This window comes from Pseudonaja textilis, chromosome 1 (assembly GCF_049901715.1).
Source record: "Pseudonaja textilis isolate UNSWEBS1 chromosome 1, rPseTex1.2, whole genome shotgun sequence".
Classification (NCBI taxonomy): domain Eukaryota; kingdom Metazoa; phylum Chordata; class Lepidosauria; order Squamata; family Elapidae; genus Pseudonaja; species Pseudonaja textilis.
Genome location: NC_141990.1, coordinates 31,625,469 through 31,651,667, shown reverse-complemented (window position 1 = coordinate 31,651,667; position 26,199 = coordinate 31,625,469). Strand labels below are relative to the sequence as shown.

Sequence of the window (26,199 nt, the reverse complement as noted above, 5' to 3'; positions counted from 1 at the left end):
CTGAAGACAAGCCATTCCATTGAATATTCTCACTGACAGGAAATTTCTCCTTATTTCTAGGCTGGTTATCTCTTTGATAAGCTTCCAAATCTGTTATTTTTGTCTTACCCTTGATGCTTTGGAGACTAGGTTGACCCCACTTCCTTTCTATGACAGCATCTCAAATTTTGGAATATTGCTATCATGTCACCCCTAGTCTTTCTTTTTGTTAGACTAGATAGATCTGGTTCTTACCACTCTTCATTGTGTGCTTTTACTTATAGTCCCCTAAACATCTTTGTTCTTCTTCTCTGCACAACTTTTTGGATTGTGGTGACCAAAATTGGATGCAGTGTTCAAAGTGTAGTCTTATCAGGGTAGTATAAAGCGATACTAACACTTCACATGACCTTGATACTATCCCTTTGTTGATGCAGTCTAGGACTGCTAATCAAATATTCTATGAGATTAAATGGGATTAATTGTGGTTCCAGATGGGAATTGGATTGCTAGGCATGAGGAAAATAAATATGCCTTCTTTTCCTGGGGACAAATGGGATGCCTTTGGATCTGGTAAATCTAATGTTTCCCTACAGTCATCCCCCTTTTTAGTTATTATTTCTGGAATGAATGTTATATTAGATTTTGCCCAAACATTTTACAAAAGTTTTCTTACCCCGCAATAGTTCCTTTCTTTTTTCTACCTTACTCTTTCTACCTTACTCTTCAGAATTTCATTACAATGTCTTCAGTGACCTTTTTGACTTTTTTATTTTTGAATGTGCAGAAGTTGCTATTCCACTGTGGTGATTTGGTTTGTCACAGTTTTGTCACTAAAGCACTCCTAGTGGCTGAATTTCCTTATTTCTTTTATGGAAATAAGTGGAAGTCTGGGAAGTATGTGGAAGAATGGGAAGCCAAAGAGACTGAGGATAGTTGGAGAGATGAGTCACATTGTTGGCCACATTTTAATTAAATTTGTAGAAAAAAACATAATCACCTACCATTAACAAAGCTACTATGTGCTTATAGCAGAGCTGCCTTGCTTACTACTTGGATAGAAAGGTGGAATAAATAACTACAAAAAAACTTAAATAACCAAAATGAATTTTCACTGCATGGAGAGGGATATGTCCTATCCAAAGTGTATTTATTGCATTATTTCTTTGCTGAGATTCCACACCCCTAGAGCTGAATTTATAGAGATTTAACTGTTATGCTTACTTTGCTCTTACAAACATTTTCCTTAATTCTTATCTTCCTGAAACTATAAAGACAAAAAAGTATAATAATGTATAAGACAATGCAGGAGGAGACAGAAAAAAGGGCCCTGAGGCACAGAATTGAATTTGAGTTGGATTTTAAAAAATGGAAAAATGATGAAGGATAAGGTGAGCTAAGAAAGCAACCAGGAGGATCTTTCTCTCATAATGCTAGGACTTTGGTCATTTAACAAAGCTCAGAGGTTACTACATTGAGAGACAGATTAGGACAGCTGTAGGCACTGGTGCTCTACTCTTGTTGTCCTCACAGATAGAGAACTTGCTGTCCCTTGGGCTGGAGGACCAATAATGGCATAAACTATGATGAGCAATTAGGTCTTTGGCACAGCATACTGCCTTTTTCAGTGTAGCGTAGCAACAGTGTTAGGATAGGATGCTAATCAAGGCAATTGTTGTCTGGCTCTTCACCCCATACCTCATACCCCTAACTGCTATGTTGTCTGGTTCTTCATCCCATACCCGTAACCTGAGCTTTGGGGCCAACTGAATACCAGGTTACTTCATATAGCTGATTGCTAAATTGTGCAATTTCATGCTACGAAATGTTGCAATGGCTACCATCCTGGTGGATGGCTTTTAAAGCAGTTGAAACTCATGGTGGCAGTGTAATCCTTGTAGTCTCAGAGTCTGTTTCCTTATTAATATTAGTTACTAGAAGAGGTACAAAGTAGCAACAGTTACCAGCTCCTAGAGGGGGAGAATGACCAAGAGCTAGTACAGATCAGTCATACATCTCTGGTTGGAAGAGGAGAATGACCAAGAGCTGGTAGAGATCAGTCATACATCTCTGGTCAGTTGTACATCTCAGAGAGGAATAGAATGATCTGAGGTCTACATGTAATGGACTGTGAGAATAACCCTGAGGAAGAAGAGGAAAAAATTTCAGCCAAGGCAATGGTCAGATAAATCACAACCCAAAGCAAGAATGTAATGTGTGAAAGCAACTCTGACATGACCCTCCCTATTTCTTTTTAGGATAAAGACAAGGTGAGGAAAAGCATATTTTGACTTGCAGGGTTCTATTACTTAAAAGTAGTTTTAGTATTTGTGGCTTTGGTGCTTGAGTCAGGATTACCAGAAAGGGCTGACCCTGCATCCAGATTAGGTTGTTCTCAAAGGTGGCAAAAGTAGCAGAGAAAAGAAAGAAATGGGCCTGTAGCATTAGGGAGACGATGAATACAAGCACTTTTCAGAGTAAATGTTACTCACATACTACTCTTCCGTGAGAATTGATGATAAATTTATTTAATAAAGAAAAGGAATCAAAGGGCAACCCGAAAGAAAATTAAAAAGTCAATGGTGTCCTCAAATACATGCCTAAAGAAACAGTTCTTAAATGACCCCCAAACCTTCAAATCAATGCCCTTATTAGAAGCAACAAATGTGTCTCACTTGCTATCAAAAGGATGTCCTCTAAAATGTTAGATATGTGTATTTATAACCTTTTGTTAATTTTATATCCCACCTTTTCAACAAGAGCTCAAGAGAGCTTACATGGGGATTTTCTTTATTGATTGATTGATTTAATGGTTTTATTGGGCCGTCCAACTCAAACTAAGTGATTTGGGGTGGCATACAACAGAAGCAACAATAAACTGAAAAAATGTTAACCATAAAACATTGCCACAAACACCCCATTTATAAAATATAAAATGTCAACAAAATGTGATAATTATAGAACTAAAAGAAGACTGCACTGAACTGGATCCAAACACTGGAGGGAAAAGCTAAGTCTTAATTTAGTATTTTGGTATTTATTTAATTTGTCAATCGCTTACAAGATACAGGTATAAGAATAAATATAGTTTTGAATACATGAGATAGATACTTATAAGAAAAATAAAAAACAATAGGACAGGGACGGTAGGCACAATGGTGCGCTTATGCACGCCCCCTACAGGCCTCTTAGGAAGGGGGTGAGCTCAATAGTAGACAGTCTAAGGTTAACGTTTTGGGGGTTTGGGGAAGAAACCACAGAGTCAGGTAGAGTATTCCAAACATTGACCACTCTGTTGCTGAAGTTGTATTTTCTGCAGTCAAGTTTGGTGCGGTTAACCTTGAGTTTGTATCTATTGTGTGCTCTTGTATTGTTATGATTGAAGCTGAAGTATTCATCTGCAGGTAGGACATTGCAATGTATGATTTTAATGTTTTTTTTCTAAATGCACACAAGGTTGAGGTGTGTCATATATCAGCAGGCAGAACACACAGGCAGCCACAGAAAAGCATGTTTCCTAGGTCCCATAAGAAACATGTTTTTCCCACATGGGTTGGGCTGGCTTTTTGCACAGCACCTGAACTTCTCTCCTGCTTCCATAGTCTCTCATAAGTGGGGAAATAATGGTTTTCATACTAGCCTAGAGAGGCTTCATTCTGTGTGGTTGGTATATTACACTAAGCATGCTAGCTGCACTGAAATTCGTCTATGATTCTCAAAAAGACGAATGGGATTGTTGCTTAAGCATTATTGAACCGAAACACACACAAAAGATTACTTCTACCAAAAGATGTAACTCCGGGCTGAATAAAATCTTTGTTTTTTTTCTTCTTCCATCTATGATTTTAAGATGACTAAGGCAAATATCTAACAATATGATTGCCTGGCTTGTCGGCTATTTCTTTTGTAAATGACATTGCCTAATGTTTTTTTAATGGATCTTGTAAATAATTTATCCTTAAACCTTTGTTTAATGGATTTTTTTAAATCCCAGAGTTTGATACCTAAAGAGCTGTGTCTAGCAATTCATGTTAGCACTCTGACCATTTCCTCTTCCAGTTTTAAATTAACAGCCAGCTGTTTATTCTTAATTGTAAGGGGAAAAAGTAGTTACGTTGATAGCTAAACGCTGTTTGTGCAATGCACAATTTACAAAACATCACCAGTCCATACATCATTTCATGCTACATACATATTCATCTTTTAAAAGAATTGGCAGAATGATCAGATTTGATACACTTGCTGTAGGATTCTTCTATCTTCACTGGGACTGAAATATTTTAAAGGGAATGTTTTAGTCGAGACAACTTGGAATCTTGAATCTGATGGATGAAGAGACTATGAAAGCTTATGTGGTTACAGTGTAATTGGTTTGTTTAATCTTTAAAATGCTCTGGAACTCTTTATTACTTCCTCGGATTCTAGAGATGGGGTGTCCATGGTCATAGGATGGGATAAAAAAATTCAAGATGGTGACCACAGTCATATATTTGAATCCCCATTCCAGTTTGTGTGTGTTATGAGGCACGTTAAAGATACTTTGGTCATGCAAGTTGTGGCTGCCATTTTAACTTCTTTACCTCTCTGCAGATATATTCCTGGCTAAACACATGGTGAATACTTAATGTCTGATTCTACAGATGCGTACAGCTTATCTTCTTCCAATGAAGGAAGGACTCACATACAAAGCACTGCATGGGAAAAAGGGAAAGTCAGAGTTAGATGCAGGAAACTAGGATGTTGGTGTAACAAATTATTCCCAAACTGATTTATCAAGACTATGCAATACTTTGGATTCTTGTGACCCTGGAAAAACAAACAATTGCTTGAGTCAGCTGCAGACAGGCACTGTATTTACACTCAGGGGTGGGTTTTTTTTAACAACAGGTTCTGTGGGTGTGGCTTAGTTGGTGGGCATGGCTTGGTGGTCATGTTATTGGCTGGGTGTGGCCAACTCAATATCACTCACATTGAGGCATGCATCTCGTCGCCTGGCCTCTCATGACTGTGGGGATGCTGCAACAGTTGTAAGTGTGAAAAAGGGTCATAAGTCACTTTTTTCAGTGCCATTGTAACTTTGAATGGTCACTCCACACAAGCAAAGTACCAGCAAAGGAAGGAAAAAAAACTCCAGAGAAGTTGCAGAGACAGGAAGTCTAGTCCTGCCAAGAATGTACTAAGGGTTAACAGAGAGGCAGTTTCTGTAAGCAACACCAGAATGTTTCCTTCCTGCCTTCCTTCCTTAGAGGATTAGACCAGTAATTTCTTCTAACAACGGGTTCTCCAAACCGCTTAAAATGTTAACCTGTTCTAGAGAATAGGTGTGAACTGGGAGAATCCCACCCCTGTTTACACTCCCATCCACTCTAAAACACCTCTTCCAAACTGAATGCAAAGGAATGCAGATTTACAATTTACTCCATGACATTTTGTGAACAAGAACTTTATCAGATGCATAAATAAGATGGTAATTGTAGATGCAGTAAACACATATATATCATTCTGTACTTAGAACATGTGTAGATATTTATCAAGAATGACTCTCATGAGGACTAGAAATACAGAGGAAGTATAAATGCAAGCCCAGTGTGTGGAATCCCTATCTCTACTATACCAACCTCCAACCATTCTACTTTCCTGTGGTAGGCAGGGACATTTAGGGGATAACTGTCTTTCCAGTCATTTACAAACCTGCCATAAGTGTATTTCTTGAGATGGTAGGCTTAAATTAGAGTTTGAAAAACACTGGATGGAACGCTCTCTTGTGCCTCTTATTTTCTGCAGGCAGAAAACTAGCATTTCAGGGGAAAGACTAACAACTTGAAATCTTTGGCCTGGGAATTCTTTCCACGGAGGGAATTTTACTTTTTTAAAAAAGTGAGAATTAGTCCAGTTATACTTCTTTTTTTTTGAGGGGGGGAAGGTAAATTCTTATCATTAAAACACCATTTCCTTCACATACTGAAAGTTTTGTGGTTTGCTGTGTCTCCCTTTTGTCCAACTGAGAAACTCAACCCTTGGTGTTATTTCTGCCTTGATAGAATATATAATGGATACATTGGAAAGGGTGGTTTGTTTGTACTGTGGGCTCCAGAGATCCACCATTGGGCAGGTGGGCAGTGCCAGCTATGTATCTGTAGGAAGGGAACCTCTCTTAGCTCAATTTCTGCATCTCTGCAATGTCAGTTAAACCAATGTTTCTCAATCTTGGCAACTTTCTCAATCTTGGCTGGGGAATTCTGGGAGCTGAAGTGCATACATCTTAAAACTGCCAAACTGAGAAGCAATGAACTAAATTATTCCTGTATAATGGAACTTTGTTAAATATATAACTGAAATGCTAGAAGCAATGGACAAGCCTTTTTTAAAAATGATTTCAATTGTGTACAGCAGCTGTTGCATTCTTTGAAGGTTTGTAATATGTCAGGGTTTTTGTTAAATAAATACCCAGAACTCATAATATTCTCCTTACTGGTTCACTGAGCAGCAGAATAAGAGAGCAAGAGGGAATAGTCTCATAGGATTATATCCAGGGACAAAGAAGAGCATTTATTTCATTCCAGCAATCAAATGGCATAATTGTTGGTTGCTGCTTATTGACTTGAAGTGTCAAGGGAGAAAGGAGTAATTCTGGAATAAATGCTTAAAAATCACTAAGGACTAGATCCTTGTTTTTCTTTGCCAAAGTCAGAGGCTCAAATAGGTTCTTTATAGACCACATACATTTTGGCAGGTTTTAGGATGCCTTTAGCTGCTTTTCTGTTTATGTCCCTGTTATTGTGACAAGTACTTGAAAGTAGAGAGAGATCCTTGCCTCAAAATTTCTCCTATGTCTTAGCTGGAAGTGCAAGTAGCATGCTCTTTGTGGGAATAAGGTGTTATTGGGGAGATTAAGAAATTAATCTTGCCTTATTTTGAAGCTGAAACTAAAAACCTTGGCACACAGAGACAATTCAGTCAAATTGGGGGATGCTGTGCTTTCCATTATGATTTAGACTTATCCGGGATGCTTTTAAGCAGTGTCAGGATTTAAATCTGTTATTTTATAGTCCTAGGAAGTAGTGCATTTTGGAAAATGCTGCCAAGAAAACTGCAGGTACTTGTCCATGTAAGTGCTAAGAATCAAGACTGATTCAAAGACACTTCATGAAAACAAATGCGTGCACACACAAATACAGAGGGGGGAGGAGAGAGAGAGAGAGAGAGAGAGAGAATTGCACATTGATTAAATTCAGTGTTCAGTATATTGGATTTACCTATGCTCCACCCTTCCACAGAGCAAACACAGGTGGGATTCACTCCAAAACTTACTCCATAGAGAGAGGGTTTTTTTTCCCTCACCCAATTATCTTTCAATCAGGATAGGGGGTGTGTATTTCTTACATTGCAAGGCTGTTAAAAGAACTGAATGAGTGGGAGATACAAATGGTTACTATCATTATGGATTAACAAGTTTGCTTAAAAGACATAAGCTTTTTAAAAAAATCATCTGATGATGTGAGCTGCAGTTCATGCAAACATACAGTATGCCTTTCAATAAAATTGTTAGTCTGAGACCATGCTACCAGGATCATCCTGATTTTTTCATGAATATAGACTCATCTGGTTCTCCTCCTACATAGATTTCTATTTTCCTATTCAGTTCTTTCTTCATTTCCCTTGCTCACACCTCATTTCCATCTATCCTGCTGTTTTGGGGCTTGATTCTGTTCTTTTTTAAGGGTTTGCCTTCTGAAAAGCATGCATACTGCAGATCAGGGGTGTCAAACTCATGTCATCCTGCGGCGTCACATGACATATCAGGACCTATTTCCACTTTGTTCAACTGGGCATGGGTGGGGCCAGTGCATGACACATCCAGCCCATGGGATGGGAGATTGGTAGCCCTGCTGCATATACACATAAGCACACACACATACACTGTTGTCTTTATGTGGGAGGAAGATGTTTTCTTTAATTGTTGTTGCCAACTAATATTAATCTTTGTATGTGGCTCTAAAGCAGAGGTTATAGTTGTTACCTCTTAATTTTAGTGAGGTTGGTTTGAACAGTATAGATTTTTACATGGTGTGCACTGTGCTGTCCCAGCCAGTCTATGGGAATTGGATACTTACTTAGGAATTATGAGCTGTCCCCTTAAGGGAAGGCATCATGGTAAATGTAGTTAAAGGTATCCTGGGAAATGTAGTCCATGTCACGTGGCCATATCTGTAATCCCGATTGGTCACTAATTTGACCCTCGATGGGTTGGGGGAGTTTTTCCTCACTTTGCCTGAACTCACTAACTCATGGCAGCTCTTTCTATCGCTATGAGATGGGTTAGGAGATAACCATCTTTTGCTACAAGGCAGATATACAAAGGATTGGTTATTAAAGAAGAACTTCATCACAAACGTGAGTTATGAGGATACCTGATGAACCAATAAATGTAATTTGTTATGGACATCTTGTTGAGTTATCTATCTGCATCTGTACAGTTTACAAATCCACCTCTGTACAGGATGCACCCTCCCACACTCCAGTTTTGCAAGCAGGGAGGAAGTAAAACTTCAGTCATTTGAACAAAATTTGATCTCATGGAAAGAGGATTGAAACTCACTCCCAATAAAAGTCATAAGTAAAAGTGGCCGACATGATGAAACTTATAAAATCTGTGTACTATGAAGAAAATAAATCTGTCCCTTCTCCTAAAACTAGGATTTGGAGACAACCAATTAATGTACAATTGCCGATATCATCATGCTACACAAACTGTTCATCTTCACACAATCATATTGTCTGTGGCATTTATTGCCACAAATTGGCTTTAACTATGATTTTTTTTAAAGTGGGGGTGTGCTGGGAGAAAAGCAATAAGTAGATAGCATTTGAGGTTTTTTGAAACCTGAGAAAACTTGTTATCACTTTTAGCACCAGTAAAATACACATTATTTGGCAGCACTGACAGAAATTGAAAGAAATTTGGTGATTGTTGTTATATCACAAGAGAGTTTATCATGTCAACATGGGTACAGATGCTTTACCCTGTATTTATGTCAAGCTGACCAATAGAACCTGGAGGATATTGTTTCTTCCATCACAATGTGCATCTTGTATTAAATGGGATAATTTCCAAGTCAATGTACTGAGCAGTCAGCACAGTACAGTATCTCGATTATTTTTTATCTCTCTCCCTCCCCTCTCCTTAAGCAGCAGTGTAGTCCAATAATATTCCTCCATCCATTTCCCTTGACTAGCCTCCCTACCAGGCCTACTAGTCACACATTGTTTGTGTAATTATAAAATCAAAAGTGAAGATTCAGCTTCCCAGCTGTGCAGTAACATAACAATGAAGGGGTGGGAGGAGGAGAAATATCAATACAAGAATGAAAAAGGAATGAAGGAAAGAAGGAAGGGAAGGGGGAAAAACAAACAAACAAGTAAGCAGCTATACCAAATTCTGCCTTTAATTGGAACACAGAAAATATTTCAAGTTAACTATAACCCACTGCTGAAAATGCCTTATTCTTGTTATAGTGCTATATAGTGTTGCACTAGTTTTGTCTGTAGACTGTAGGGCAAATAGACTCAATCCCATCTCCTCTTCCTCATGTTGGCTTCTGGGAAACTCATAGAGAGGGCTTAAAGGCAATTGCTGTCCCCTGGTATAGCTTCCTGGCAGAGCAAGGTACACTATCATGATTGATATTGTGTTGAACACTTACTTTTGCTTCAGATTTGCTCCATTTGTGAAAGAAATGTTCAAAATGCACCAGATGGAAAAAGGGAACCCCCCCTTTTTGGAGTGGACATATAAGTGCATCAACTTCCCTTGGTGATCCTGTACTGTTATTTAATTTTTCTTTTTATTTTTCAAAGAAAAGTACTTGTATAGGCTAAGAGAGATAGAAGGACTCTTCTTCTCTCACCTCTTTATTTTTTGAAAGATCACTGGAGTGCACTATAGTTAAGAAACTGCAGATCATTGTATGGCCTCGCTCAATATTCAGGTAAAGAATTACTGTAAGTAGATGAGGAAGCTTTTCTGGAGAGTTTTAAAAAAGAGAGGAAACAGGTAAGGTAAGACAATCTTCCTTCCATCCCCAAATCCATTTGTATTTTTTTTTATTTCCTGAAAGGAAATGGGGGGAGCAGAGAGTGGGTGAGGAACCCTTTTCAACTCTTTCTCCTCAGCCTTAGTTTTTTCACCTGTAACATGGGAGATAAGATTTCCGGATTAATTTGTTATGGGATTTATACCTAACAGATAAAAATTAAGTATTTCACACGAACAAAGATACTGAACGTTAGTTCCAGATTTGACAGGATTATAATAATATGATGCAATATGTAATATTTTTGTATGCTTTGTTAGGCAACTTTGTCAGCAAACATCTTCCTCCTCCCCCTCCTCCTCTTCCTCCTCCTGTCCCCTCCATAATATAGATAGGGAATAGAGGCTAAGAGGGAAATTTTGCAGCTACTACCAGTTAATGGCAGGGCAAGTAGATACAGAAGTTGTTCTGAGAAAAGAGGTTCAGTTTGCACTTTGTAGCTCCTGTATATAGGAGAAGGTCAATAGGGAACTACTAGGTAATCCAATAAAACTGAATGATAGAAGATTCAGGACAAGGAAAAAGAATTTTGTCATAGTCTGCTAATTTTATCAACACAACGTTCTGGACATCTTTTATTTTATTTTTTTAAAGTCAAATGTTTACTCCACCGAGACAACCATTCCTCCAGAATTTGGCACACCTTGTAGTTCTCTACTTTGATTGTAAGTTTCATGCAACTCTGCTTGAAAAACTAAATCTACAGTTTCTTGCGCATCTATTGCTATTGCTGGTAAAAAGCCCAAACAATTCCCAAATATTACACTCTGCATGCTTATCTTACTTCATTAATGGAATGACTATATTCAGTTGGGTTGTAAAAACTGTTTAGAATAAAATATTATTATATAAATAAAATTATTACAAAATATCAAGTTCTGCCTAATGAAGTCCCCATAACACATTTTATTAGAGCAAATGACAATTGTCAGAGAAATTTTGTGTACAAAGCAAATTCTATGCTTCTCATGCAAATATGAACTGTATTTTGTTCTGCTTCACAATTAGGTACTTAGTGAGGAAAGTACTTGCTGCAAAGATGTGGATCTCTTGCTTCCTTTTTGTCCCTGCTCTGTGCATCTTAATCCTATAGATCAAGTTACAAAAGCTATACTTAACTGCTGATATGTCTTTCCACCCATTCAAATGAGGCAAGTGATTAACAACCTTTGGTGAGCAGTGTCAAATTTTGTTTTGTTCTGTTTCCAACAGCTGTTTAAATGTTAATGTTTATGGATTCCAATAGAAGTAACAACAGTATTAATAGTAATAAGCTATTACATACTATATCTATGCCACCTGATTCCCAATGACTCTTAGTGGTTTACAAATAAAACATTAAATACAGGTAATACAACAGACAAAAATGGAGATTCATTTTATTTAAATGAATTAATTTATTGGATCCTTTTCATTGAATTCTTTTGGTTTGATTTGATATTATATGATTAATTGGCTTTGCAATCTTGGTGATTTTCAATGGATTGGTTTTTATTAGGATTTTGGAATATTTTGTAGTTTTATTATGAAAAATATGTCTTCACAAGTTGTTTTCAAATTCTGATATTTTAATTGTTTGGAAAAAGTGGTGGTTATCTATCTTTTGGAAAAACACATTATAAATGTGATCAACATCAGAATGTGTGGGTCTGTTATTTCTAGCCAGTCTTAATTTCCTAAGGAGTAAAATCAAAAACAGTTAAGCTTTATTTCTTTTGGGGAGGTTGCATTTGTAGGCTTTTAAATTGCAAAAAACAAACTATGATAAATTCAATTCCAAAAAAAGTTTCTGGTTTTGCCATCAAGTCTCACCAGAATAATCTAGATTTGCTCGGGGTATGGTGGAGTTGGGAACAGAAAAATAGTCTAGGCCATATCTTAGTCTCTGCCCAAAACTGTGATATAAATATTTCCTGGCTCTTGCTTGATTTTTGGCTCTGAGAGCCTGATTGTGTATTGCGGGACCTCCGACTCAACCTTTTTCACACTTTGGCTTCTATCTGATGGCAGTCTCTGGCTCTAGTTCATACAATGCTTAAGAAAATTTCATCACATTATTTGACACCTGGATTCCTCTATTGGCTGACAGCAATGTGAACAGTCAAGCATGTTTGATGTGATGACATTACAAATGCTGTTAAAGCGGAGAGAAGTTTGTAAAAAAGAGGGGAAACAGTCATGCAGATTGCTGGCAATTCTGTAGCTCTCACCATACATTATTATACTGTTACATTACTGTATGTTAAAAAAGAATCTGTGTTGATCATGCGCTTGTCAGATCCCTTGCTTATTTCATGGTAAAATACTTTGACCAGGTCACTGAGTCTTCACCAGTTTAGTTCACCAAGCATATGTTATCTTTTAATAATTATAATTGTTGATAGGGTCTAACTCATTATTTCTCAAACTTGGCAACTTTAAGACATGTGGAAGAGTTCAACTCTCAGTGAAAGTGACAGATTGTCCATCTAAGTTGCTCCTGCTTATTATTTTGTCAAGGAACTTGACTAGATCACAGAAATCTCATACTCCATAGCATACCCACCAACCAGTGGTAGGATTCAAATTGTTTTACTACCAGTTCTGAGGGTGTGTCTTGGTGGACGTGGTGTGGCTTGGTGGGTGTGGCTTGGTGGGCATGGCTGGGAAAGATACTGCAAAATCTCCATTTCCACCCCACTCCAGGGGAAGGATACTGTAAAATCCCCATTCTCTCCCCACCCCACTAACCTGCTTTCCAGCTATGTTCTCCTGTGCAGGGCAGCAAAAGAAGACCCAGCCGATCAGTGGGACTCAGGAGGCAGAGAATAGATGGGGGCGGGGCCAGTCAGAGGTGCTATTCTGAACTACTCAAAATTTCCTCTATCGGTTCTCCGAACCACTCAAAATTTCTACTACCGGTTCTGCAGAACTGGTCAGAACCTGCTGAATATCTCCTCTGCCACCAACCACACTCTGTAGTGTACACATCCATGCAGTAATTATTTAGTTTGCTCTGCTGCACTCTGTAGCAACCAGTGTTCACTACAGCAAGCTTGTGCCATAGTAGCCACTCCTCCATCCAGCCACACTCTATAGCACTCAGCCTCAGCCACTCTCCAGAATACTTGCGAGCCATCTGGGACTTGTGACTTCTGGCTGCCCTCCCCAATGACTTTGCTTCTTAGAAGCTGGCAGGAAGTTACAAGAAGATCCTCTCTTGACAATCCATGATCCTTGATTATCAACAGCAATGGTACTGCTGAGATTGCTGTTGCTTGATGATGTGGTCACGTGACATAAGACTTTATAGCTGTTCAGTTTACCAATGGAGATTATGGTCCCATCACTAAGTGAGAACTACCAGTAGTAATTATGGCTAGTGGCTATATAGTTATATATTTACTATTCCACTAGTAGCATTTTTTCATGTCTCAGGATGGATTCCTTCCTGTGAGACAGGGTTATCAACCTCTATTTCATTGAGGGCCGCACCAGGGTTAGTTTTGATTTTGGAGGGCTGAGGTGGGCATGTCCGGGCTGGGCGTGGCCAGCTTGTCACTTGTTTGGGGGCACCTGAGGTGGTCTGAGTGCTCTGCCAGTGAAAATGGGCTCCAGAGCTCCATTTTCAGCTGTGATAGCCTCCTGTAACCATCTACCACCAAAAATGGAGCTCAGGAAGGCCATGAGTGGCCCTTGTGAATTCCATTTTTGGTCGGCAGAGGTAGTGTAGGCCGGTCCTTTGCTGTTTCCAGGGTGGCCCTGCAGGTCAGATTTAAGCATCCCATAGGCCAGATCTGGCCCCCTGGCCTTGAGTTTGACACCCCGCTATAAGAATTTACTCTGGCTTTTGAATTAGAGCTACCAAGAGCTGAACTCATTTCATTAGTGCCTATGTTAAGAGAGTAGAAATGCAATTTGTAGTGAGACCATATAATATATTGCAATACAGTATATACAACCTAACAGAAAGATGAGAAAATATATGACCCAGCTACAAAGCAATTTAAATTCCTGCAACTGGCTGGTGTTGAACAGTGTATGTCCATGATTTTTTGTTTCTGTGATCTCTTATGAGATTTCTTAAAAGATTACCAAAACCTCATGAGATCTCTCTAAAACCCCACAAGCAGTTCAGTGATCTTGCATGAATTCCTATGAGACTACTCATTTCACATGATGATTTCCTTATGTGAATCATATAAATTTCCTGAAATGTACAGATGAAATTGTCACGATTTTGTGAGATTCTGTTTATGTGTTTCTTTGTTGTTCATGTTCTTTAGGTTAGAAGAGATTGCCACCCCAGCCTGTAATATTTGTGATGTAATACAAGCTGCTCACTTCATCTTTTTTCTCCTCTCTCTCTCTCTCTCTCTCTCTCACACACACACACACACTATGAACATTTATATATACACTCACACATCTCTCCTTCAATTTAGTCTATAATTTAAATTTTCTTCAAATACAAAATAATTTTTCCTAGAACAGAAGTATTTCCTTTGATAAACAACTGCTTTTTTTCTTTTACTTCTCATCAGCACCAAGTCCTGAAAACTTAAAATCAGATTATTTTTAGTTTAGATCATTGAAACAGGCTAAAATTTGATAATAGATAAAAGGAGTCATGGGCAGATGTTAAAATACTCACTCAGCAGTGTTTATTTATCTCCTGGTGCCTGGCGTATTTCTGTGACATGCAAAGAACGCCTTTTATAAAGGATTATAAAAATGAGGCATTGAGCCCACAAGTCATAGCAACCAAACATAACCTTCCAATTACATGAAAAATGACCGTAATAATCTCTTGCTGCAATTGCTATCTGTTGGCAATAAGCTTGATCAGTTTGCAAGAGATTTCCAAAGAGTCACTGTGTTAAATAAACACTTTTAAAAAGGAAAAGAAAAGAAATTGTCCATTTTCTTTGTGAACAAGCCTGCAGTCACTTAAAAAAAATGAATGTGGTCACTTAAAAAAAAATGGTGTCCTGAAGGGAAGCTTACTAATGTGTGTAAAGTAGCTATTATGAACATGTTTAGCCTTTTGAATGTATTTCAGACAGTGGTTGCTGTGCCAAAGTTTGCAGCCAAAAATTCTCTAAGCAGATTTGTCAGAGGCTGAAACCATAATCTGTCAAACAGACATTGGCATAGAGATTAAAGATCAAGAGAATTATATAGGTTTTGCTACCATATGGCAAGACTGAGTGAATTTTGTGTTGTTTTGCTAATTTTTTTTATAAATGCACTTTATTTTGGCAATATCTCTGCTGTTTAAAGTTTTTCTCTCTCACCTTTTCTGAAGCACTGGCATTTCCTATCACACGCAATGGGAAAAACAGAATGACTGTAGCTGTTTCTTCCTCTTCATTCTGTTGTAATAGTTGGAGCACCAATCCAAAATGTCACACCAGCACAACCACCCTTCATAGAATGTCTATAGAGATTCTCAGTCATACAGGTCATGGTTTTCCCAAAGGTGCTTTTTTTTCAAGCGGCAACTGAATTTTCTGGTTTTTCTTTGAAGACATTTTGCTTCTCATCAAAGAAGGGAAACACTTCTCATTCATCCTTCCTGGATGAGGAGCGAAACGTCTTCAAAGAAAAACCAGAAAGTCCAGTTGCCTCTTGAAAAAAAAAGCATCTTTGGGACACCCTTCATAGAAGCTCTCCAAAGGGAAAAATGAACGATAGATTTATTTTTAAAATTATAAAATCATTTTAGATAATGCTTTTTCTTGAATTTTCTTAACTATTCCAATGTTGGTGTTTTTTGTAGAGTAGGGGTGAGCAAAGGTTTTGTGACTGGGCATGGCATTATGCTTGTGGGCAGCTATGATTTTGTCTGGCCTTTTATTTTGTTTTTAGTAGCAGTTGTGCTTATGTTATGCTTGTTCGACAATGTTTGTGTATTTGATGTGACACCTTCTCTTTCATTCCACATCTGTAGGAACTATCAATTCCTAATTTCACCTTATTCATGACTACCGTGATGTTATTCTAATATATTCTCGATAATCATTGGTACCTTAGGACTATTATACACATTCCCCAAATCCAGTTTCTTCAAATTCCTTCACATTCTTTCTCTTAATCCACTTCATTACAGATTCACAATGTAACAGTCAGGTTCTCAGATGCAGATCTGCTGATGAATTTACAATTCAGCTAACAGTCATTGGGAGACATCCTAGGAACACCATACTTTAATTCAACAACCTGGTGGAGAGTGCTTATGACAGTTTGCAGTATTTTCCCAGCACTTTCACAATTTTTTCAACTGGTCACTCAGTTGCCAAAAAACTTCATTTGTAAAGAAGCATAACTTAGATGTGAGGGGCAGACAAAGTTCAGAAGTACAGCAGATGAAGATTTGGTCTCAAATGGACACTTTCTCAGTCTGCCACATGAAGCAGCTACCCAGTAGTAAGGCCAGCTTGATGATGAATCAGTGAAAACCATTCACTTGACCATCAACTTAGGGTATATACTCAGTAGCTCCATTGAATCTTATTATTTGGTCTTTGAAGCCGGGAGCGCACAAGTCAAGTCAGTCCCATTAATTTTAATAGGAGAATTAATAATGTGGTTAACCATCTCACATTGTAATCAGTGCAACTCTAATATGCTTGGCTTTGACTAGATCATGCTGTTTAAGTAACAGGCTGTCTTATCTCTGACTCGAGCATTCTGATCTGGGCTTAAAAATGCAACATTCCTTTTATCCATGCAGTGCCTTATCACCCAGATGTTAATGGCAGAAATAGATCTCTTAATTGTAATTTAAACTCTTCCTGCCTAAGGGCTTACCATCAAATGTTGTGATGTGTGTGGGTCCTGTTTGCACTGGAGAAAGAAAAAGATGGTAATTTTCTTCAGTGATGAGAAAGCTTGGCTTCTCTTGGGAAGCAAATATCCCATTATGGACTTATTAGGTAAGTTCTTGATTGGATTAGCAGTTGGTGAGAAGGAAAAGAAAGAGACTGTGTTTTAGTTTTTGTGTCATTGTGTGGTTCAAATGCCGACAAGAAAACACAAATCTAACCAGAGCCAGGAATTTCTTTGTTTGATTTGTTATAGGCTGTGTTAATCTCCATTGATCCTTTTTCCTCTGTGAATTAAAAAAAAAAAAACATGAAGAATTAAAAATTTGCACAATTATAGGGAGATACTGGGCAGCATCCTCACATGGACAAAATTTGAGAAGAAGTTCATTCTGTCACTCCAAGCTTATGGGTGCATATAGGTCAAGCCCAAGGGTTCCTGCAAAAAATGGGATTGTATCACATCGAGAAGCAATTCTGTCACTTAATTGCTGCTTCACCCCGTGCATGCACAAGAGGGCAGAACTATGACAGCATGGACAAGCGTTGCCTTTTAGCTTTTCTTCACTTTGAAGAGACACAATGATACTGTTTTATTCACTCCCTTCTCCCCATGATACAACTGTCTATTTTATAGAAGGTATCATTTTGGGGAGTAGGAGTAAGCAAAAGCAAAAATACCTTCTAATTCCCAATTGAGGCAATAGATGTCCTCTTTCTACATCTTGCAGTTGTACTGTTTAAATTGTGTTTGAGAAACAGGAATGGCTTATATTATTGTTGTTGTTGTTGTTGTTGTTGTTGTTGTTGTTGTTGTTGTACATGAAGGATATGTGAGCAAATGCCTGAGCTCAGAATTCTTTAATTGCAGAAATAGAGCGGATGTCAAGGTACTGTGTTAAGAGTCCTACAAGCTTGAATGTTATCTGTAATGTGAACATAAAGCTTTTACAAACATTCTCTCAGACATCTTAACTCAAATGTTAAAAGGAATAATTCAAAGAAGTACTAAGAATCCATCTTATGAATCCAGGGCTAAGGTGAGTATTTTGAACTGGAGTGTTATTGCTGACATTTTTTTAATAGCCACTTATCTCCTTTTATCTTTGTGCATGCATCTATGTCATTTTCTTGGCAACAGTACAGTGGTTGGCAACAAACCATCTTAATAGTTTGGAGCCTGATTTTCAAAAAATCCCTTAAAAGACTTTTTCCCCTAGCACTTTGAAGCTGGAACACCTATTCTTTTCAAGATCGTTTTAAGTAATGGTAGTGGTGTGGCTTCATAAACTTTCTAAAATTGATACCTCTCCAAACCAGGTCCCTGCTGAGGAAATCAGTGGGCAAATGAAAAATATAGCTTTGTGCTAATCTAAGCAAGCTCCACCCTTTTTGTACACACATCATGATGTCACATGCATGTACAAAAGAGCTTGTGAAGCACCAGGTTAATGTGTCCTTCAATATTTGGAAAAAAGTGCAGGATCTTGTAAATGCCTTTGTAAAGATTTGTTCATACTATGTTGTATTTTTTTTACTGTGCCTTCAACAATTGCCTTCTTCTGGGATTTCCCTCCTCATTTCTCAGTCTAATCCAGGGGTGTCAAACTCAAGGCTCACAGGCCAGATCCAACCCGTGGGGTGCTTAGATCTGGTCTGTGAGGCCGCCCTGGAAACAGCAATGGACTGGCCCATGGTGCCTCTGCAAGTGAAAACAGACCTTGAGAGGACCACATGCTCTGTTTTCAGATGCGACGGCCTCCTGCAGCGCTCTGCCAGTGAAAATGGAGCTTGCTGGCAGAGGGTTGCGGGAGGCCACCACAGGCAAAAACAGAGTCTGGGGGGGCTGTGTGTTTCCCTCATGAGCTCCATTTTCGCTGGCAGAGTGCTAGCAAAACAAACTACTAGCAAAAGTGGCATTTGATCACACAAGTGTTATGGAATTGGCCGTGCCCACCCCAGCCCCCCAAGGTCAGACACAACCCTGATGTGGCCCTCAATGAAATCGAGTTTGACACTCCATGGTCTAGTCTATGGTTTGGGGATTTCTTTTTGCTGTCCCATTTAGGTAATAATAAAGTTCCACCCTGCATAACTTTCTAAGATCATTTTGGTGCTTGTCACCTAGCTAGGCATTTTGTTGAGCTGCTTGTGAGTGCTGATGTGAACTGGATTGTGTGTTGACTCCCTTGGCTGTGCCAAATGATGAATGTTCTGTTGTGCTTTTAAAGAACACTAGTTTGATTTGAGAATTAGTGTAGTATGGAAGCTAAGGTGTTTAATGTGGGAGAGAATTCTGGAATAAATGTCATTTTTTCCTGTGGTCTGCAATATTCCCTAGTATGATATGGGGAATAATAATACAAGCCTACTTTACAGATTTGACGGAAGGCTTTTATCTTTCTTGGCAAAACACAGATCTGCCTACTACCCTGTATACTTGGATAGATATGGTAGTATGGAGTTTTTAGTCTCTGAAAAGCCTGTTAGAAACTCAGCTAATGAAGCTATCAGAACAATAATTATGGAATTTTTTGTTTTGACTAAAGACAAGCTTTTTGGGAAGCATTTATCAGCCTATCTACCTGTTAGATCAGGGTTTCTTATACTTGGCAATTTTAAGATGTGTGGACATCAACCCCCAGAATTGTCAGAGATCGAAGCCTGCACATCTTAAAGTTGCTAAGGTTGAGAAGGCTGTATTAATATAGGGATAGCATCAAAATCACATGAAATTCTAGTATCACTTTACAATGCCTTAGTAAGACCACATTGGGAATACTGCATCCAGTTCTGATCACCACCACCAAAAAAGATGTTGAGACTCTGGAAAGAGTGCAGAGAAGAGCAACAAGAGTGATTTAGGGGGCTTTGTAAAACATATGAAGAACTGTTGCAGGAATCAAGTACATCTAGTCAAATTAAACGAAGGATTGATAGCAGTGTTCCAATATTGGGTGGGCTCCTACAAAGGCGAGGAGGCCAATCAATTTAGGATCTTGGAGTGCTAGTAGACTATCACTTAAATATGAGCCAGCAGTTGTGGCAGCAGCCAAAAGAGCTCACATAATCCTTGGTTATATAAAGAGAGGCATAGAATCAAAATCATGTGATTTTGTGATTAGTACCACTTTATAAAGCCTTAGTAAGATCATACCTGGAGTACTGCATCCAGTTTTGGTCACCACATTACAAAAAAGACTTTGGAAAAAGTGCAAAGAATAAAGTAGGATGATTAAAGGCTTGGAGAATGAAACATATGAAGAATGATTGCAGGAACTGGGCATGACTAGTCTAGAAGAAGGGGTCAACTTATTTTCCAAAGCACTAGAAGGCAAGATGAGAAACAATGGATGGGAAGTAATCAAGGAGAGAAGCAACCTGGAATTAAGAAGAAACTTCCTAACAGTGAGGACAATTAAACAGTGAAACAGCTTGCTTTCTGAAGCTGTAAGTGCTTCATTACTGGAGGTTTTTAAGAGGAAATTGGACAGTCGCTTGTCTCAAATTGTATAGGGCAGGGGTGCCAAACTCAATTTCATTGAGGACTGCATCAGGGTTGTGTTTGACATCGGGGGGCCCGGGTGGGCATGGGCATTTTGACATCACTCATGTCGGGGGCGCCTGTGGCGGCCTAAGTGTTCTGCCAGTTGAAACAGGCTCCCAAACTCTGTTTTCAGCTGCTACGGCCTTCTACGGCCTCTGCCAGCAAAAACAGACCTCACAGCTCTTCCAAGCTCCATTTTCATTGGCAGAAGCACCACAGGCTAGTCCTTTGCTGTTTCCAGGGCAGCTCTGTGGGCCAGATCTAAGCACCCCATGGACTGGATCCAACCTCCAGGCCTTGAGTATGACACCTGGTATAAGGTCTGCTTGAGCAGGGGATTGATCTAGAAGACTTCCAAGATTCCTTCCAGCTCTACTCTGATTCTCATTCTGATTGGGTGGGGGGAGCAGGAAGATTACAGATGTGAAGAGTGGGTTTTGCACAGGGTTGGACAGAACATTTACACACATCTTTTGGCTACCATGTCATGTTATAAATGCAATAACATACAATCCATCCATGAGAATGCCTTTCAAAGTCTTTTCTTTTTTCATAAAATTGTGTGAGAATTGAGAAAACAAAAGATATTTTTCTTTACAGAGCCCAAAATGTAATAGGAATGGATGGGCGAAGAACTAAATTTTAATTCCAGAGCTGGATCTAATTCAAGTACACCTCCTTTTCCCCCCTTGTTTTGCATATTTTACATTTCCATTGCTATTTTGCATACATTTTATTACATTTCAGCTTTCCTAGGCTTGGGCGTATTTGGGGACACTTGAGGCAATCAGTCTCCATTTCACTCAATTAAATTGAGCTGCTTCTGCAATTTTAGCAAGTGCCCTCACAGTTCTGAAAATAGTGCTGCCTCTATTACATTAGAAATGTGGTTTTTGAAAGAAAAAAAATCTGATTTGTCAGGAACATTATTTTTACTGTACAATCTCATTCTGTTTCTGTTTTCTTTTACATTGTACATTGTGTACAATACTCCTCTGACAACAGCATTCACAAAATGTAGCACCCTCCACCCCCAAAAAATTCTGTCATAGAAACATTTACACTTAATAAATAAGCTGTGTTGATCTTTTCCTTTTCCTTTGTAGACTTCAAGAATATTATGAGGCAGCAGCCTAAATATATATCCTGTCATTGTCCTTTTCCAAGACACAATTTTAGTCCATTAGAAGATTGTTGGTTAGCAATAGATACTTCAGTTATTTCTACATTGTTATCCTAATTAGCTTGGATTAGTCAGCGTTCAGACTTCAAAACTAAATGAATTTTTATCAAGGTAATAATAGTCAATCTTGTAATAATACTTTAAGGAAGGTAGGGGCTGATTTTTTTTTTCTTTTACTATTACATATTGGAGAATAGATATTTAGAAGAGATCCTTGATGCCCTTTTCTTTTTCTTTCTATCTTTTTTTAAACTGCTAAAAATAAGGAAAATAGTTTCCTTGGTTTGCCACACAAACTCATAACTTTCCTCAACATTCATCTTCTTGAGCTCAAGCTGTCCAGGGTATTTTAAGAAAAAATCAATATGCATTGGAATCTAATATTGCTTTGCATTGGGAGCTGGAGCAGGCCAATTATTCACCGTACAATACTGGTTTAATGAAATGCTATGGTTGTGAATATGACTATATCTTACCTAGAAAGCCAAGCTCTGCGGTGTTCACAGTATTTTACTCTTTTCTATAAAGCTACATGGTGATATATTGAATTAAAACTTGTACTTGAAATCTGCCTCCCCTTTCCCAAATAATATAGCCAGGGAGCCAGAATCCAGAATGATGGGTGACACCTTCTTATTTATTTATCTATATCAAATTTCAAGGCTGCTATTTTTTTTAAGAAAGAAATCTGACAGCTTCTCATTTTTTTAGAAATTTTTTTCATGAGCCCTCAAACAGTTTTGTACTCTTTCTTCTTCCAGTATAGGACTCATAATTAGAATGGCCATGTGCTTTATAGCTGATTCTGTTGATATTCATCCCCAGCATTAGAAGTGGGAAATCTTTATGGTCAAAAGCCACACCTAACATTTTTGATGGGTCTGAGAATCAATATATTTATGGACAAGTCTGCATGTTAAGAATTTGTAGAGATTCTCAGTCATCCAGATCATGGTTGTTCCAAAGGTGCTTTTTCAGAAGGCAGCTGGACTTTCTTGTTTTTTGTTTTGAAGATGTTTCACTTCTCATTCAAGAAACTTCTTCAGCTCTGACAGGATAGTGGGGAATGGAAGGATTTATATTACTTGCAGACAACTGGTAATTTGCATCCTTTCAGAGGGTTGTTGAAGCACTTGGAGATTTATTGTGTCCTCAGAATCACCTGAGTAGTGCTCTTGGTTTCTGTAGTCTGCATTTTTTTCCTCTGAATATCCATTCCTATTCCCACACCATTCAAAGGGTGTTCATCCCAAATTGTATAGGTCATGGTTGTCCCAAAGGTGCATTTTCAGGTGGCAATTGGACTTTATTGTTTTTTTGTTTTGAAGACATTTCACTTCTCATCCAAGAAGCTTCTTCAGCTCTAATAGGTTTGACGTCTTCAAAACAAAAAGCAAGAAAGTCCAGTTGCCTCCTGAAAAAGCACTTTTGGGACAACCATGACCTGAATGACTGAGAATCTCTATAGACTTTTAGCTATATAATTTGGGATTAACACCCTTTGAATTTTGTGGGAGTAGGAATTGATTTCCAGAGAAAAATTGCAGATTACAGGAACCAGTAGCATTACTCAGGTGACCCTGCGGACACAGATAAACCTCCAAGTGCTTCAACAACCCTCTAAAAGGATGAAAATTAGAAGAATAAATAAACATAAAACATAAACAGTATGGTTTATTCTAATGATATTTAAGCTAACTTTTTGAGAGGCAGTTTAGTCTAGTGATTAAGGCATCAGGCTAGAAACTGGATTCAGTTCTAGTCCCATCTTAGGAAAGCCAGCTGAGTGACTTTGGCCAATCACTCACTATCAACCCATGATGTCAGACTGTATGTACTTCCTGTGAGAAGTACATAAAAATGAATTAACCAACTATTGATAAACTGATCCATAGGATGCTTTATTAGGTAAGATACTACAGTACCGGACCTCTCACTCCAAAACCATGTTTAGGAGAAAAGGACACTTCTATTTAGTGAATACAGCTTATATAGGTTTATGAAATCACATGGTTACATAACACTTCCTGTTGTCCATATATAGAAGTTATAAAAGGTTTTCATAAGAAAGTTCCAACCTTCCATGGAAAACTCCCAACATTCTCATTATAGTCAGATTTCCTGTTATTCAAATAACAGAGATTATAAGAAGACCATTAATATCTCTTAATGTGATTTATAATGCCAGAGAGCTCCAGCACATACCTCTAACTTATGCCAAGTACATAGCTTTGCAATCTTGTATAATTCTAGCAGAAAACACATTACATAAATGTTCTGAGCTTCAAAAGTTCAGAAGGCGAACACAAAATGGCTTCAGTTCAGCTCTTTACATTCTCAGGTGTAATAGCCAAATTTTCAGCTATAACAATTCCTGTTGCAACTAATTGAACACAATTTGGCATCTGCTATTTCGAACATGAAAAAAACTTGTCCTGTACTGGTTCTTGTCCAATATGTCCTATAGTGGCCAATCAAAGCCCCAGTAGAAGGGCAAGTGATTCCTAACCACTTGATACTGGGAAGCACATGGACAGTAAATTGCAATCCTTGAAAATCATTCATAGTAGCTATTGATAGCTTTATCTAGTGACTCTTTATTCAGTTTGTCATTAAAGTCCAGTGAATGACTGGATAAGAAAAACCAAAAATATGCAAGGAATGTTTTGGTTTGCAAGGTGATGCAGTTGTTGTCCTATATGTAGAACATGACATCTTTTGAGCACTTCAGGCCTCACTTTGAATGATGCCTCCCCTGTTGTGGGTCCAGGTGCAATTTTCTCCTTGTTTCCTTACATCTCTAAAAATAATAATCTGCTGGCTGGAGGGTATTAGAAGAATGCTTTTTTACTTCAAATGATCATCTGGGTGTCACAAAAAGTGGAGTTGGCTGAATGGGCTATTGTGAGCAAGGACTGTGGTGGGGCACTTGTTAGAATGCAGTATTGCAGGTTAATTCTGATGACTGCCAGCAGCTTGACTCTCACTGGCTCAAGGTTGACTCAGCCTTCCATCCATCCGAGGTCGGTAAAATGAGGACCCAGATTGTTGGTAGCAATATGCTGACTCTGTAAACCGCTTAGAGAGGGCTGTAAAGCACTGTGAAGCAGTATATAAGTCTAAGTGCTATTGCTATTGTAAATATCAGCCAATGATGGGTTGTCCATTGTTCCATTAAACTTTACCCAGTCAAGATGAACAACACAAAAGCTAAAGTATGCAGTGTTGCTCTCAAAGATCTGGCATATTCTATATGTGATATTGTGGAAACTTTCTGAGAGTGAGAACAATCAACCAATGGAACAGCTTGCCCTTGGAACTTGTAGGAGTGCCATCACTTGAGACTTTCAAGAAGAGGTTGGACTCTCATCTGTCAGAAATGGTGTAGGGTCTCCCGCTTGGGCAGGGGGTTGGACTAGATGACCTACAAGGTCCCTTCCAACTCTGTTTATCTGTTATCTGTTAAGTCCAGGAGGCTGTTAATTGCTGTTAATTTAACTACAGCCTTATTAAACAGGGTGAGTTGTTGCAGTTCTTCCCCGGTTCCACTTGGGACCTTGTATGTCAGATGGAAAGTCAAATGTTTGGCCCTCAAAATTTCTAGACATGTTCCAAGGCCAGGATTTCTAGGAATTGTAGTCTGAATGTATCAGTCCTCCAGTGACATTGAAACTACAATTTCCTCAACTAATTGGGAAAAACTAAGCACAAAAATCTATCCCACAGATACCCTCTTCAGATTTGTGACCTTCTCAGAGAGGCCTATTAGTTCTTACATAGATCTGGATAGAATCCTTAATTTGCAGACTGATTCTATATTTCCTATATTTCCCTAGATTTCATCATTTGTGAATGGCAGCAGAGAAAAAGTAGAATGGGCTTACTTTGCAAACCAACTCTGCATGTTAATGTGGTATTGGAACAAATAATTATTGATTACTTTTTGGTATTTGCATATCTGATGACATTTTGTTCATAAAAAAAACAAAGAAGGTATTATTTTAACAAGGACTTTTGTTTTATCATATGTGCAATATGGATAAATTCATGCGTAAAACCTAGAGTATCCTTTGCATAATTATATCTTGTTTTTGCCTCACCGCTAGAAAAGTGGCTTTTCCTACTCTTTGGCCAAATGAATTGGTGTTTCTCTATATGTAGGGTTGGTCTCTTCCTTTGTATGTGAATTAACTCTGGAGCTGTATTGTATTTCTTCTGCTAATATAATATTGTTCTACTGGTTGCCCCTGATTAAAGAAATACATAAATAAATAATGTATAATTTAATTAATAAGGTATAATATGCAAAGCACTGTAATTTCAAACAGCTTGTAACATCTCTAATGTGCTTTCAATTTTTTTTTATTTTACATAAGGGCTATATTCATTATGTGGTTATGATAAACATACTAATGAATTTTATTACAGGAACAAATTTAAACATGTAAATGAGATCAAATAATATTAAAATGCAAACGACAGAGGGAAACTTATTGCAAACTAACCTTGCCAATGTACTCGCAGGGATGGTGAAGAAGGAGATGGAAGAAAGCAGGACATGGAGTACAGAGAGGGCTGATAATATAGATG

At 38.3% G+C, this 26,199-nt stretch overlaps 1 long non-coding RNA gene across 1 annotated transcript in view; it reads left to right on the top strand.

Moving 5' to 3' along the window:
* The window catches only part of LOC148127557 (uncharacterized), a 275,653-nt gene that overhangs the window by 43,057 nt on the left and 206,397 nt on the right, over positions 1-26,199 (top strand). The window contains exon 2 of the long non-coding RNA XR_015742989.1: positions 26,134-26,199. This is a non-coding gene — a long non-coding RNA (uncharacterized LOC148127557). The remainder of the gene's footprint in view (positions 1-26,133) is intronic.